Source organism: Folsomia candida, unplaced genomic scaffold, assembly GCF_002217175.1.
Source record: "Folsomia candida strain VU population unplaced genomic scaffold, ASM221717v1 Fcan01_Sc038, whole genome shotgun sequence".
Classification (NCBI taxonomy): Eukaryota; Metazoa; Arthropoda; class Collembola; order Entomobryomorpha; family Isotomidae; genus Folsomia; species Folsomia candida.
Window position 1 is genome coordinate 136,932 of NW_019091230.1, and position 16,911 is coordinate 153,842.

Here is a 16,911-nt window from a genome sequence, read left to right on the forward strand (position 1 = left end):
GAATAATTCGGCCTATTGTACGTTTTGAGACTTGGTGCTTCTTTGCCAATTGATTTTGGGTCAGTGGATTTTATTTTTTAATGTCACGGTTAACTTTTCTGAGAAGCGTCGGTTTTCGCAGTTTTCGGGGGTAGTGGTTGGGTGGCTGTGGAAGTCCTAGTTCCATAGCCTGGTTCCTTTTTCCAATCGAATCCTTTATTTTAGGCATTGGGCTGTTGGAAATGACAATTGTTTCGTCCTGGAGTTTGTTTAGTATTTTTTTGTACGTAATTTTTGCTTGGCAAACTGTTTTAACAGCATGGAGCTCTTTGGGGTCCATTTTTGGACCCGTTTACAAAATTTCAAAATTGAGCTTTTGGGTCACGGCGCAGCTTGAACCAAGCTTCTAGAAAAGTTTCGAGTATTTGGAATTAGCGCCATTGTTTAGCGTATATGGGCAAATATCTACACGTTCTATAATCTTGCCTAACCCTCAGTATATGTACGTTATATGTACAGCAGGAAGGCTCAGGTTTAACTCAAAGTATGATATATTCCTTCTTTTTTTAATCATACCAGGGAAATTAAACGTTGTTTTCGATTTGTTGGAATTGATTTTGTTCGCAACGAATTGATGACCTTAGTGACGTATATTGTAGGCTTCATGGTCCTATAAGTTTTTAATTTGACTGAGGAGGGAACCTATTTGTGTGTCAAAATTGCTCCACATTATTATCTCACCCTGCGTAGCATGAGAGCTATTGAATTCCTCTTGTCCGTCCGTCCGTCCGTCTGTATGTTAACGACCTTTTTGCATCAATTGATGCTAATTAAAATGTCCCTGGTCCATTTTTTCATAAATTAATAGCACCGTTGGTATCTGACAATCGGAAACACCCAATGATGCGAAAGAATTGGGGGCTTTGATGCATAACGCACCAATAGTGCATTCTGCTCGGCGGATTTTATTAGACAATTTTGACGTAAATTTTTCAAAATTATGGTTGAACGTTGGTCGGTAATTCTGCACTAGTGATGCACAATTTTTGGACTTTCGTCGATGCATAAAAATTATTGATCTATTTTGCTTAATTTATCTGCACCATTGGTGCAATATTGCATATAAATTATTGATCTAATTTGTTGGATTTTTCTGCACCATTGGTGCATAATTACATAAAAATTATGTATCTATTCTGCTGAATTTTTCTGCACCTTTCTGGCAAGTTATACCCAAATCATTATTAGCTCACCCTGCGTAGCACGAGAGCTATTGAATTCCTCCTGTCCGTCCGTCCGTCCGTCTGTATGTTAACGACCTTTTTGCATCAATGGATGCTAATTAATGTGTCTCTGGTCCATTTTTTCATAAATTCATAGCATCGTAGGTATCTGACAATTGGAAACACCAATTGATGCGAAAGAATTGGGAGACGTGATGCATATAGCGCACCAATAATGCATACTAGTCGGCGGATGTTATTAGACAATTTTGACATAAATTTTTGAAAATTATCGTTGACCGTTGGTAGGTAATTCTGCACCAGTGCACAATTTTTGGACTGTCCTCGATGCATAATAATTATTGATCTATTTTGCTTAATTTATCTGCACCATTGGTGCAATATTGCATAACAATTATTGATCTACTTTGTTGGATTTTTTTGCACCATTGGTGCAATATTGCATATAAATTATTGATCTACTTTGTTGGATTTTTTTGCACCATTGGTGCATAATTGCATAAAAATTATGTATCTATTTTGTTGCATTTTTCTGCACCTTTGGGGCAAGTTATAACCAAATCATTATTACAGGGTGAGCTACTTCTAACGTTACTACGGTTTATTACAGGGTGAGCTACTTCTAACGTTACTACGGTTTATTACAGGGTGAGCTACTTCTAACGTTACTACGGTTTATTCAAAATGTATTAGATATTAAACATTTCCATACAAAATTTTCTACTAATTTTGTTTGAAGAAGTGGCAAAACAACATACGTATGCACAAAAACGGGGCGACTTTTAGTGTGCGGATCGTTTTTATAAAGTTTCAATCCTCCTCCTGTGTACACTTCACAATTCCTGCATAACATCAGTACTTATTTGTTTGATAAAAATCCTCAATTGCATACATACAATTTCAATAACCTGCGACCAAGATGAAACAAATCCGAGTTTGACACCCAAAAAGCTCCCTTGTTAGTATTACGGTGCGCACGTAACGTGTCGCCATTCAAGAAACATTTTTACGATGGTTTTTGCTTGCTTCCCGTAAGCGAGACATGTAAGGCCATGGCCTCACATCGTAAAAACGTTCCAAATATGGTGACACGTTACGTGCGCACCATAATACTATTCGGGAAATTAGAAAAATAAATGTTTTTTCCTGGTGTTTTTCTTCAAAAATATTTTAAAATAGAAACATTAAATGCATTCATGAGATAGATAAATTTTGCCAATTAAGCTGGATTAGGGACCAAATAAATAATCAAACATTTCCGCACAATTTTAATTTTGGGAGATTTGGATGATTGGTGAAAGCTCAAATGTCACGTTGGATTATAGCCTTGAAATGTTGCAATGCTTAAACTTAATTTAGGCATTACTCGTTAATTTACTAAATTATACAAGGTAAAGAGATTCGTTAAACGATAAAAAGCACATACAAAATGTTGCCATTGTTGTGACCACGTTCTTACGACCATGCAATGATTGGATTAAGTAGCTTGTATTACGTATGACGATTTCCATCACCGGTAAAATACATCTTATTTTATTTTCCGGTCTTTTAGCTCAAAAACCTGCAATATTTAATGTAATATTCCATGTAATATTACATGGAAGGGGTCATGAAAATTTTAAAACCTGAGTAAACTGAATAGTTCAATCCCAGTGGATCGGTTCTTGAGCTAAAACACCGGAAAATAAGATAAAATGTTTTTTGCAGGCGATACATAGCTAATGGAAATCGTCGGAAATGTGTAAATCAGGGTTCGGAAAAACCCAGGGTTTTAATCAAAAAGTAACGACCCAGGGGTTTTAATGGGTTTTAATTGGTTTTTTGGGTTTTAATGGGTTTTATGGGTTTTATTGGGTTTTATTAGGTTTTACATAAGTAATACATTGAACAACAATTTTCACTACTATTGCAATCCAATTTCAATTAATATGCAAATCCTACTTGTCCATGTTAGAATTTGTATCCGTTTCGAAATAGTCCTGTTTAACTGATCATAGTTTAATACTTTATGAGAATATATATTACCTCTTTCTCGAATACTTCCTCTCATCATAATGAAATCCAAGTTTAAAAGTTTTTAAAATTTAATATTTCAATGCGATCTTAACGTGTATTATCAATTCTGGAAAAAATCGAGTACTTATGAGCAATGAAAGTACGTATGTATTATGATCGAGAATATAATAAGTGCTTTTTACAGACACACTTCTTTTGCTCATAATAAGGTACTTCGCTGTCCATAAGTACTCGATTTTTCCAGAGGTGATAATTAAGATCGCCTTGAAACATTTTAAAAAACTTTATAAATTAAAAAAATACTACAGTATTTTGTTTAATTTATTCGCTGAGATGAGAGGAAGTATTCGGGAAAAAAGTATTAATTATGACAGCAAAATGTAAATTAAATGTAATTAAATTATGTATGCTCACTTAAACATACCTCGTTCCGAAATTATTATTTTTAAATATTTTTGTCACTTGAAACTTGTAATGGCACTCGCTGATTTATTCCTGGTTTTTAAAACTTACAGTATTAATCAAATAAACTGATTATCTGCCATGAAACAACTTCGTCTAACGTACGACAGCTGTTTTCAGCTTTTAGAATATAGTTTTAAGCTGAAACACAGTTAAAACCCATTAAAACCCGAATAAAACCCATTAAAACCCAAATAAAACCCATTTAACATGGTAAAACCCAATGGGTTTTATTCGTTAACAACCCATTAAAACCCATTAAAACCCAAAAAACCCAACCCAATAAAACCCTGGGTCGGAATACCCTGGTGTAAATATGTGTAAGCTGGATGAAAGTGTAGATGTAAATCTTACAATTATTATAATGTCTGGAAATTTGGAAGAAACAGGTGTATGATGAATATTATTCTGGTAGAAAGTTTTAGCGAAATAAAGACAAATACCCCCCAATCTCGACTATAAGGCGTTTCAATTTGCCTCATTTTATTTCACAATGAAACAATTTGGTGCATTATTTTGCCAATTACACAGACATTCGCAAAACAAAATCACAAATAATTACCACACCCATCCGTGTGTCTCACCATAAATGCGTACATAATTCTCACTACTTCCCTGTTAATCACACTCTTTTAACTAATTAATCAGCAATCAGCAACGATATCGTATTATTAACCACAAACATCACTAAATCCAACTCATTACTTCGTTTCGCATGGAAAAACGTGAAGCTCCCAATCCCCACCGGGGCCGCCGTGGGCCGCATAGCTTTCACCACTTTGCAGTGAAACTTTCTCTCCCAACTTGTCCTAATTTTTTGTAATATCCCCAATTGCATGAGCACCTCGAGGTAATATTTCGTTTCACTATGCACCAAGGACAACTTTCCCCAACAAACCTTCACCACCAGCGTGACCCCGCTGAAACCAATGACCCCCCAAAGAAGAAAGAAAAACGAGAACGTGGCATGCAACCTATTTAAAATATAACTTCCCGAAATTAGCGGCGTAAAATAGGTCACAAGTGCTACGAAAGTTCCGTTCCTGATCATGAATTCGACCAGAACTTCTTCAATCTGGTAACACTTCAACCATCTTACCAAAACGTGCAGATCGTACAATTTCGAAATTTTTGTCACAAATAAAGGACCGATTTTCAGACATGTCCCAGAACAATGTAGGACGTAAAGGATGTTGCAGAAGCCAAGACACATCATGCGGCCCATGTCGTATATGAGAAATATGTTGATAGTGTATGTTATCAGAAATATTGGAAGTCTTATAAGAATTCCGGAGATTTTATCGGACAAAAAGTGTTGGATAAGGTGAGAGGATTGATCCAGGTCGAGGACGAGCATGCCAAAGAGGACGAAGAATGGGGATCCAAAGTAGAAAACAATGACCGAGAGGGAAATTATGACGGAGGTCAGGTTAGTGTAGGGAGTTATCAGTAATTTACGGTAATTGAGGTGAGAATGGATTCCAAAGTCTGAAAAGTTTAGGAAATAAATATATTATTAGAAATATCTGTAACTTGGCCAAATTAATGTTAAAATTCATGCAGTCCTTGGTAGCAGTGTAAAATCAGTAGTCTTTAAATCTACAAACTTTTGCAAAATTGTATTAATTGACATATCTCGCAGGAAAATTAGCGTATAAATTGTTATGTGCTTTGACATATTTGTTTAAAATATACGCATATTTGCTAAAAATAATTAACATATAAGTACAAATAGTGGAATTGTGTATTTGTGCCCGCCACCTCGTTTGCTACAGAGTTTGTTGAACATGGAAAGCCCGTTTCGCCGAAAAACGGGCATAGTGAGATTTATGCAAATGAGATGACTAGCCTAAGCGTGCAGTACCTTTTCGAATGTGCCAATCGAACTGCTCTATGTAAATACATATGTATACATCATCCGTACGTGGGGTGCTTAAGAAAATATGTCCGATAAACTGAAATGAAATGAGTTTGAACGAAAATGAGTATTTTTCCATTTCCTAGTAATTGGTTTGATCGAATTTTTAGAACCAATAGCGCTGAACATTAATATTTACAAGTCTTAAAGAATTATAACTGTGTTACACAAATAATATGCATATAGATAGATAGATAGGTAGATAGATAAGTGTATTTATTAGCTCTTCCAGGGTTTACCCATAGAGCACAATTTTTGTTTGATTTTTACAAATAAAATGAGTTCAAATAAAATATTTTTAAATAATTGGCTTATACAAATATAATTAGTTCTAATCTAGTATTTTTTGGCTAATAACAGATTTTGATTTTATAAATGAAACAAGCTTTTGTTACGTATTACTTTAATTTACAAAAAAGTGAATTTTAACTAACTTTATTTAATCAAGTCTGTTTAAATGTAGGTTTCGATAATACATGATATAAGTTTTAAGTATTTCAAATAATATATATATATATTTCTGTTTATCTCTATTCGTCACAGTTTGCACTTGTGTATTTCTAGACACTCTTCGTAAGTGGGTGGAAGGGGCATATGTTTGCTTTTGTCAACTTCATCAATGTATACAACGCATGGAAAATCTTTGTAATTAGCGACTACTTCGGAGTATGAGGGGACAGTTTGTCGCTCAATATCGTGGAAGTCTTGCGTCATTTTGCGTAGACTTTCCGCAGTGCATATTGTAGTTATCTCGACGTTTGCTGCTGTATTGTCTTCATTTTGACATGTTTCACTCCTGAAGATCTATTAATATAAATTTCCAGTTGGGAAGAATAATCTTTTACGAAAAGCGCATTGCCCATTTCATTCATATTTTATCAAATACATACAACAACAATACAAAAACGTACATAAAATTCTTACCAATATTTTAAAGAGTAGTAATATCTTGATACATAAAACGAGTCCAAAAGCCAAAATTCCATACTCCATAATGAACCTGCTGTCAAAATATGCAAATATGTTGGTTGTCGCGTACGAAATCCGTGTAACTGCTGATGCTCACGTCAGGTTCAATTTCATTCCAATACGTGCATGTGCAGATATTCAGGAGCACCTGGTTGATTAAACACTGAAAAGTGGTGACTTAAAAAGGTTACAAGATCTTAAACTAGGAACTTTATAGTATGTAAATATTCCGCAAACCTTAAGCAGAAAACGTCTGACTTTATAAAAACTTGTGAAGACGCTCGAAATGACGAGAATACAATCATGTTGAAGTCAATATGCTTGGTGCTGGTCTATTTAAAGCTCTTTATGTGTTTACATGTTTACATATTAGTTTGCACTTTATGCTAAATGGTTTGCTGCATTGGTGAGCATGTGACACAGAAAGGAGCTGTTTTATGTAAGTGTATAAATATTTGTACTTTACATACAATAAATGTTGTGCATGCATACTGTTGTGATACAAATTGTTGGTTTTTGGGATAAACACGATATTACCATAAAAATAGCAGCAATAAGAGCAATACCTGCTAAAAATATAGCTGGTATGACTATAAATGCTTGGAAAGTCACGTATTTAGCTTTTTTATACACGTAGTTACGTATCTTAGAGATAGAAGGGATTAGAAATCATAATAGAAGCATCAAGGAATAAATATGAATTTGCTGAACACTTTTTTAAGCCAATCAGCTTCGCGAATGACTTGGATGAACTGGTGAGCAAATTGCTTTATGAGGGGAGAAATTGTCCCAAAGTTGGTGCTTGCTGCAAACAAGCATTTTTTTTAGTGCTAGCAGCTTGCACTCAAAAAGATCCTACGTAAAAGCAAATCATTGTTGAATACTTTGTTCATAATTGAGGCTGGGTTCGTGCGTTACGTCGCAAGGTACATAATGTGCAATGAAAGAAACAGACCGAATTTTGAGCGAACCAAAAAAATCTGCAGAAAGATGCCCTTATTAGCTCACCCTCCGTAGCACGGGAGCTAATGAATTACTCTCTAGTCCATCTGTCTGTTAACGACTTTTTTGTATGAATTGATGCTAATTAAAATGGACCAGGTCCATTTTTCAATAAATTAATAGCACCGTTGGCATCTATCAAGCGGCAACACAAAATGATGCGAAATAATTGAGGGAAGGGATGCAAAAGCACCAATAGTGCATAATATCTGGGAGAAATAGTCATACAATTTTGACATAAAGTTATGGTCCAGTTATGGACCATAACTGGACCATAACTTATGGTTCAAAGTCAAAGTTCTGATTTTTATTGAACAATTGAAAAATGAGGAATTTTGGTGTTTACCTAAATGCTGCCAAAAAATCGCAACATGCCGTTTTCACCACTCTATAAATTTGGTACCTTGGGTCACAAAAATTTGCGAAGCATGGTTTCTGATAGTCAATTGCATGGAGAATTCAATAAAAAATAGTACAACTTTCTAAAAAATTGTCTTGTCTACTTAATTTACTCGGATTTGATTTTTGATTTGATTTGATATCCTTTATTCATGCGTCATTAAATATCAGTTAAATACAAACTGGTTTACAATCCGTGACACTATAAGCTAATTCTCTATATATAAGCATGTATCTAATTATCAACTAAAATTAATAGTAAATATATTCTTCCTTGCGTCTAGAAATTATCCATTCGCGACTCAACTGAACTATACTTAACTTATGTCTGAGGTCTTTGTAGTGTCGAGATTTGCGGATACGAGCTTTTTTCGCAATAATGGGCAAATAAAAATTTATTAGGTAATTGTCAACTTTTCGTTGTATAGTGTCAAGTTGTGGAGTAGTTAATGTCGCCCATATGTCAATACAATAATCTGCAATAGAATGTATGTGACTATTCATCATAACCGTCATTACATTTTCACTTAAATATCGCTTCAACCCATATAAGTAACCTAGATTACCGGAAATACGCTTACTTACTGACTCAAAGTGTTGTTTAAAACTCAGTGTCGAGTCAAGTTCCACCCCAAGATATTTAAAACAAGAAACTTGCTCGATAATATGACCACTATCTAGCACCAATGGCGAGTTTACATACTTGTCCGGGATGGGGTCTCTACTTTTATGAAAAATTTGGTATTTTCGTAATTTAATGTCATGTTATTGTCAGTGTACCATTGTTGAATACGAATTACTTGGTCTTTCAGTGTTTGTAATAATAAGTCCAAATCTGTTCCTGCAATATACACAACGAGATCATCGGCATATAATAAGAACGGCAATGTAATTATTTCAGCGATATCGTCCTGATAAGCTCCGTAAACAACAGGTCCGATCGTACCACCTTGAATTATACCTGTAGAATTAATATAGTATTTATCACTATTTTTAAATCTAAATAATGTATCGCTAACATAATTATGTATTGTTTTAATATATATGGGGTGTAACTTGTACTTAAACATTAGCTTTTTAATTAATAGAGATCTGTCAATACTATTGAATGCAGATTTCGCATCGAAATAAATAGCTACACATTTAGTATTCGGATTATCTAACGATTTATAAATGAAATTTGAGAATTCAGTTACGGCTGTATGACATGACCGATTTGTCCTAAAACCGTGTTGTTGATTACAAAGTTTCGATTCTAATCTAATTTGTATTCTATGGAAAAGTATTCTCTCGAATAGTTTACAATATGTGATTAAACAGCTTATTGGTCTATAGCTGTATGGGCTCAAACCCGGACCTTTCCCTTTATATATAGGAGTTACATATGTTGTTTTAAAATCGTGGGGCAGTTTACAATTAGTGAATATTATATTAAATAGAATAGCTATTTGAAAGGAAACTACATTGCAGCAGCGTTTGAGAATTGATAAAGGTACAAAATAGTCTGATTTACTATCTTTCTTTGTGTCTGAAATAGCCTTATTCACTTCCTCAACAGTGACTAATTCAAATTTGTCAGGTGATTCAGAGTTAATGTAAATATTCTCATGACGTGTAATCTCTTCTAATACAGTATGTTCAGGAATTAAATTATCTGAGGTTACAACAAAATGTGACGCAAGTGCATCATTGATAGTATTAGGGTTATCATAAATTACAGTATTATCAGGATCTACTAATTTATTAATTGGTGTGTAATTAGATTTACGGTAACAAGTGAGTACATTAACATTTTGCCAAAGGTTTACAGTATTTTTGCATGAATTTACAAATTCTTTGTTAAAGTAGGATTTTTTTGCATTGGTTAAACTAGTATTATAGTGGTTTCGAGCTTTTGTGTATAGTTTTTTATCGGAAGAAGATTTAGAAGTATCTGATATAGTTCGTAACCTATCTCTGCATTTGCGTAAGTCTGCAAGTTTGCTGGTGTACCAAGGGTTAAGTTTAGGCTTCACTAGTCTCTTCTTGATGGGAGCATATTTATCCAACAGTTGCATAACATGACTGTTGTATCTACAAAATTCTAAATGTGGGCTAGAATTTACATCAAAGTTGTAGGTGGCAAGATCTTTTTCGAGGTCCTCAAAATTACAAAGTTTGTAGCATCTATAAGTTAATAAAGTGGGTAAATATTTCATGTACTTAACTTTTCTTATTACATTGTTTAGGTCATGGTCTGAACTAGAATAAGGAAAGTGACCTGATGTTATTACATTGCTTTTTATATTTGAGTATATGTGGTCTAGCTGGGAGGAGCCCCGAAAAGTTGGACCAGTTATGTGCTGCCATAATTTGAATTCTCTGCAGGCAGTAAACAGTGAAAATGAATTAGTCAGTTTTTAAAAGATCTAAGTTGAAATCACCTAAAATGTAATATTCGTAGTCAAAAGATAAAAGAAAAGTGTTGGGTTCTCGGAAAAAACTGATTAATCTGGCTCCGGGTACAGCTGGATGGCTATAAAGTACAGTTACTAAAATTGGTTTACAGTTTTTTAAAATAATTTTGAATATTTGACATTCAGATTTTGCATCAAGCGGAACAAGACATTCTATTTGTTCAAAATTAATTTCAGTTTTGATATAACTTATTATTCCCCCACCTGAATTATAATTACGGTCTGTTCTCAATATATTATAACCATTAACAATATACATACCATCCTTGTCTCTGTCTGAATTAAGTTTTGACTCCGTGAAGGATATTATGTCAGGTTTACAGTCAGAGAGCAAGTTTAGAATGTCATTAAACTTATTACGCAGACTATTAATATTTTGATGGCATATTTTTAGTCCTTTCGTCGACTTGAGTGTGCTGTATAGTTGTGTAGAGTTGTCGTTGAGTTGACTTAGTCGACGAGGCGGTGAGTGGTCGAATGTCGAGGAGGAATTGGGGTCGGATGTCGAAAATGGTAAAATGTGAAGTGTAGAATTAAGTTGTTATTAGAATGTTGGGAGGAACTAATTTAAATCGGCTTTGGTGGCCTTCAGCCTTGACAGACAATTTCAAGTTTAAATCTTGTAATTGGTTTCAGCCATTTTATGTGCGGTCATGCAATTTTTGTGCGAATTGATGAGATTTATTGGCTCTTCCTCTGCACTTTTATTGTCATCTCCTGCTAAGAATTTATTAGCGAGGCGTATTTCCGAACATTATCCCATTATCCATTATTCTGCGTATAATCGTAGCTGGGCTTAACAAGCTCTAGCCAACCATTAAATGGTGTATGTAAACCATGCAACCCGGCTTACCACTTCCTCATTGCCCTCAATAGTGCATTTGTATACATGTGTATATGGTTTTTTGCAATCCCAGTAAATTCATTCCGAGGAGACAAGCATACAAACATACGAGTACCATGTGCAAGTACAAATTTACACCACCCATCGGCTTAAAAATAAGATAGGATCGATTACATGGTAAAGGAACTTATTTATTGGGAAGCTTTTATTGTCATGTTTCAGTACAACATTGAATTAAATTGATGAATATTGAGGAATTAAATACGGCGATCAGGTTAGAAATGTACTAACAATAGTCTGAGCACAGACAGCTGCTGTAGGTCTTCTGTGTAGCCCCCACACCAGTAGAGGCATTCCACTGGATGTGTACAACTTTCCCTGATTCCATTTTTCAGAGAGAGACAGAGATTCAGGCTGATTCTCGCAGGTGTCACTACCCGCTCGCAGAAGGGGCGTATGAAACTCACCAGTCTTTGTCTCTCTCTGACAAACATTTTATGGTGAACATTTTCTTACCAACGAGCATCTCATTTAATGTAATATGTAATGCATTCATGTGCTTAATGTGCTTAATGTGCTTATCTGAAAAATTGATAAGTACACTGATAAGCACTGTAGCGTTAATTTTCGAGCGCATAGTATCATTATAAATTCCGAAACGCGTAAGTTTTAAATTTGGGGCGGTTTGGACAGACTAAATTTGCTTATCTTAAAAATTGATAAGTACACTGATAAGCACTGTAGCGTTAATTCTCGAGTGCATAGTATCATTATAAATTCAGAAACGCTTAAGTTTTAAATTTGGGGCGGTTTGGACAGACTAAATTTGCTTATCTTAGAAATTGATAAGTGCACTGATAAGCACTGTAGCGTAAAAATTTGAGTGCACATTATCATTATATATTCAGAAAAGCTTAAGTTTTAAATTTTTTGGCTATTTATTATATACATGTCATTATTGCATAAGCTGCCTTGCTACGGCTCTTGCCTTATGAAGCGCCTCCCCCAGAAACTTTGACCCCAAAAAACTCATGGTAGCGGCCATTTTTAGTCGGACAACCAAGGCTGAAAATGTAGCTCTTCTCATGAAGAAAAATCTGGCATCAGGTTGTCAGACTAAAAATGGCCGCTACCATGATTTTTTTAACGATTTATGTGTATGTGAAAAAACCGCCAATTTTCGAATTTTGAAACTCTTGATGCATCAAAATGTTCGTATTCAAGGGGGAAGTCAAATGTCAAATGCAACTTGGGGTCTAAATCTTTTTGTACCGAGTGTACATTTATTTTCTCACTTTTCCCAATTTTCTTCCGCAATTTTTGAAGGGGGTGTGGTTGCATATAAATTAATAATAGCTACGTTATATTGATCCTTTCACCAAAATATAAGGTTCCAATTTTTTATGCGAAATTCGGTGACATCGAGGCGAAAAGGGGTTGTATAGTACACTCGGCCTTCCTCAGTAACTATTTTCGACGTTATTGATGCTCAAGAAAATTTCCCCTGCTGACGATTTGGGTGGTGGTTCAACGGACGAAGTGGAGTTGTTGGATGCTTTTGCAGCGTTGCGGGGGGGCTCAGGAGCGCCAAATGCCTGCAAAGGTAATATAAATGGGAATAAGGCGAATAGTTTTTGGAAATATTGGTTTGGGGTATCTTAGTTACGTACCGTGGCTACCACTGCTCCGAGCAAAATGATGATCTTCGTGGTTTGCATGATTATTAGCTTTGTGTTTAGTGGAAGGGAAGATTTCATAGGGCGCTTGTCTTCGTATTTTGTAGGTTAGGAATCGTTATGATGCCAAACCACAGAAACCAGAACCTTTTTATACTCGATCCAACACCCGATTTACTCGCGTACACGGTGTAAACACTTTTCAATAATTGACTCGATGCATGAACCAGACCACGTAATCCTGGTGTTATCGGTTCAAATTTGTATTAATATATTTAGCTATCTGCTATTTTTACACGATTTGTACCTCCGAAGCCTGACAACATTGCGAGATTCATCAACTGTATGGCACAAAAATAAGTGTGTATATACAACTAGCCTATAAGCCCGTCTTAAAGACGGTCCAAATTTAGGGTCCTAAACGAAATAACCAATCATAGGATCACGATCAACGAAGTAAATATGTAACTGGCGCGAATTTTGTTAACGGAATTTTGTTAACGTGGCCAAGGAATTTGTTAACGTTGCTAAGGCATTTTTTAATGTTGCTAAGGAATTTTTTAAACATTGCTAAGGAATTTTTTTAACGTTGCTAAGGAGTTTTTTTAACGTTGCTAAGGAATTTTTTTAACGTTGCTAAGGAGTTTTTTTAACGTTGCTAAGGAATTTTTTTAACATTGCTAAGGAATTTTTTTAACGTTGCTAAGGAATTTTTTTAACGTTGCTAAGGAGTTTTTTTAACGTTGCTAAGGAAATTTTTTAACATTGCTAAGGAATTTTTTAACTTTGCTAAGAAATTTTTTAAACATTGTCAAGGAATTTTTTTAACTTTGCTAAGGAGTGTTTTTAACGTTGCTAAGGAATTTTTACTGGCGCCAAATGCTCCTGATAGCTTCATATTGAAATGGTCATAATTACCTTCCAATGCTCGCATGAATGCGGAAAAAAATTTAGTTATCGCAAAATTATCGCCGATCTACTTGGAAACTCGTGGTATACTAGTTAAAAATGTAAAATCATTAAATTTTTTCTCACACCAAAAAACAGAGGATAAATTCGAAATAGAAACTAGGTGGCTCTAAAGTTTTGCACCCCCTATTTTTTGCATTTAGGAAGAAAAAAATTGCATGCGGTGTATTTCGACTTCGTGGCTCCTGTCACTTGTGTAGGATAGTGTTGCACACATCATTGCTCAATTTGGTAATTTTATGATGACACTTTCAAAATTGATGACGAAAATAAGGGTGGCTCAAGGATTTGCACCTGACTGTACCAATGGTGCGCCCAACTTATTCAAGAATGGTCAAGGGGATTTTTAAATAGCATCAATTGATGCAAAAAACTCGTTAACAGACGGACAGACAGACGGACAAGAGGAATTCAATAGCTCTCATGCTACGCAGATTGAGCTAATAAAGCAATTCAGGCAGTCCTTGGTATTGCGGTGATGCGTAGTCAATCGGATGGATTTGCTTTGAATTTAAGCCCGCCTCCAATGTTAATTAAGTGGGCACGTGATTTTGTAAAAAGCGTAGAAAATCTGCCCAGTTGAATTCGCATCATCGTGCGGATAAAATAAAATCTGAAAATTCTGGCAACTCACAGACTTTTGGAAACGTTTACAAATATTTCTAAGGAAAATTATGGATAAATCGAGCCTTACCTGTAAGGTGAGTAATTGATCGTAATTTTACGATCACCAGAGCCCGAACGAGGTCATCCGGAGGGATGATGGTTTACATGTAGTATGCCGGTTCCGCGGCAGAGGACACGTACATTCAAAGCAAAAACTAAAAAAGTTCCCTAACTAACCAGCTCTCCCCACTCTCCCACACTTCCACAACTCAAATAGTCCAAAGCAATAGCGTCAAAGTGACCACTAACATAAAAGGGATGGGTGTGGTGGGACTGACCTTGTTCGGGCTCTGGTGATCGTAAAATTACGATCAATTACTCACCTTACAGGTAAGGCTCGATTAATCGTTAATTTTACTTCACACCATCGCCCTCCGAGGTCATCCGGAGGGATGGTGGTTTACATGTAGTCGTTTAAAGAACACTTTGACGCGAAAGATACAAATTAACAATAATAATACATTTATTGACAATCATATTAGAATAAAAATAGTACCAATAATTCATAAAATTAAGAGAGGACAGCATCTGCAAAATCACCTCGCTTATCCGACGGCTTGTTGTAAAACTTAGCAAAAGTTCTAGATTTAAGAGACCACCCTGCTCGTGAAAATACAATATCTAAATTCACACCTTTCGCCACTGCGTTACTTGTACTTGCATGCCTAAAGCTATGCGCCTTAAAAATAGATATATCAATACCAGCCAGAGACAAGCATTGTTTTAACCATCGACTAATAGTTTGTGTCGATACTGGCTTATACGAGGATATTAGACTAACAATAGGTCACATTTTCTAATACCTTCAGTACGTTTTAAATATTCTTCTAAACATTTTACCACACAAAGATTTGCACTTAATTTATACGGCAATAATAGCAAACATGGTTGATTCTTATTTACACCTGACGTCTTTGTTAAATCGGGAATGAATATTTCTACATTAACATTACGTTTCATATTACCTATTTTAATTAATGACAAAGTCTGAACTCTCTGACCTGTCACCAATGCTAATAAAGCGACTAATTTAATTGATAATTGTAACATCGAAAGATCCGAGTTTTTAGGCCATGAGGTAAACATTTTCAGAACTAAATCAACGTCCCATACATTATCATATCTCGGGCGCGCAGGCCTTAATTTAGAAACTCCCTTAAGTAGTCTGATCATAAGTGGGTGTTTCCCAACATCAACACCATTGATAGGACTTAAAATTAATGATAAAGCCGACCTTGCAGTATTTATGCCACTGTAGCCTAGCCCATCCCTAAAGAAACCAGTCGAGAAATTAAGCACAAGTTGCAAACTTGACATAAAAATATCTATTTCAACTTTAACACAATATGCCTCCCACCGGCGTAGGTACGATTCATATTGTTCCAAACTGGACGACGCGCACGATGATAACAAAAGTTCACATACTTCTGGAGATAAACCATTATTTAAGAAAGACTGTCTTGTAACACTACTGCGCCCAATTGGAGACTGTTGTGAAGAGGATGGGGTCTGCTTGAAAAAGGAGAGATCAATAAATCTTTGCATGGACCAAATATTAACAGGTTTGACTGACGCATTCTTTCAAATTCTGGGTACCACACTTGACTCTTCCATAATGGCACCACAACAATACACCCACATTTATCAGTTCGAATCTTCTTTAAAACTCTCGTTATTAAACAAAATGCCGGAAAAGCATAAAGTAAGCCGCCTACCCAATGAATTGTAAAAGAATCTACTCCGGCTGATTGTGCATCTGGTAGATAGGAATAAAATTTGTCACATTGCGTAGTGACGCCAGATGCAAAGAGATCAATATCAGGGTTGCCAAAAATTTCACAAATTGTATTAAAATAAATTTTGTTTAACATCCATTCCGATTCTATTTGTATTCGAGATGCAAAATCAGCTTCAACATTTTTCTTATTTTCAATATAAGTGGCTCTAATAAAAAATTTCCCTTTTTTCACAAAACTGCCGAATACGCTTGGCTGTGGGGTGCAGCTCCCTTGAGTGACACCCACCAAAACAATTTATGTACGCAATAGCGACTTGACTGTCTACCTTTAACAAGATACGACACTTACTATAATTCATCGAAAACAAATGTAGGGTTCTTTCAATTGCTAGATGCTCGAGTACATTTATGTGTAATTTCGATTCTGTTGACGACCAAGTACCATGTCCAATTTCCCCATTATAAAAACAACCCCATCCTTGGGGTGACGCATCTGTACTAAAAACTACATTATAATTATCATCACCAATTGTAACTTTACTTTTAATTATTGATTCCTTCCACCACAATTTA

At 35.4% G+C, this 16,911-nt stretch overlaps 1 long non-coding RNA gene across 1 annotated transcript; it reads right to left on the minus strand.

Annotated features, from left to right (window-relative positions):
* Positions 1 to 5,814: 5,814 nt before the first annotated feature.
* Positions 5,815 to 6,875, minus strand: LOC118432996. The gene is made up of 2 exons (XR_004833131.1): positions 6,544 to 6,875; positions 5,815 to 6,423 (listed from the first exon to the last, which is right to left on the minus strand). It is a non-coding gene; the product is annotated as an uncharacterized LOC118432996 (long non-coding RNA).
* Positions 6,876 to 16,911: the final 10,036 nt, after the last annotated feature.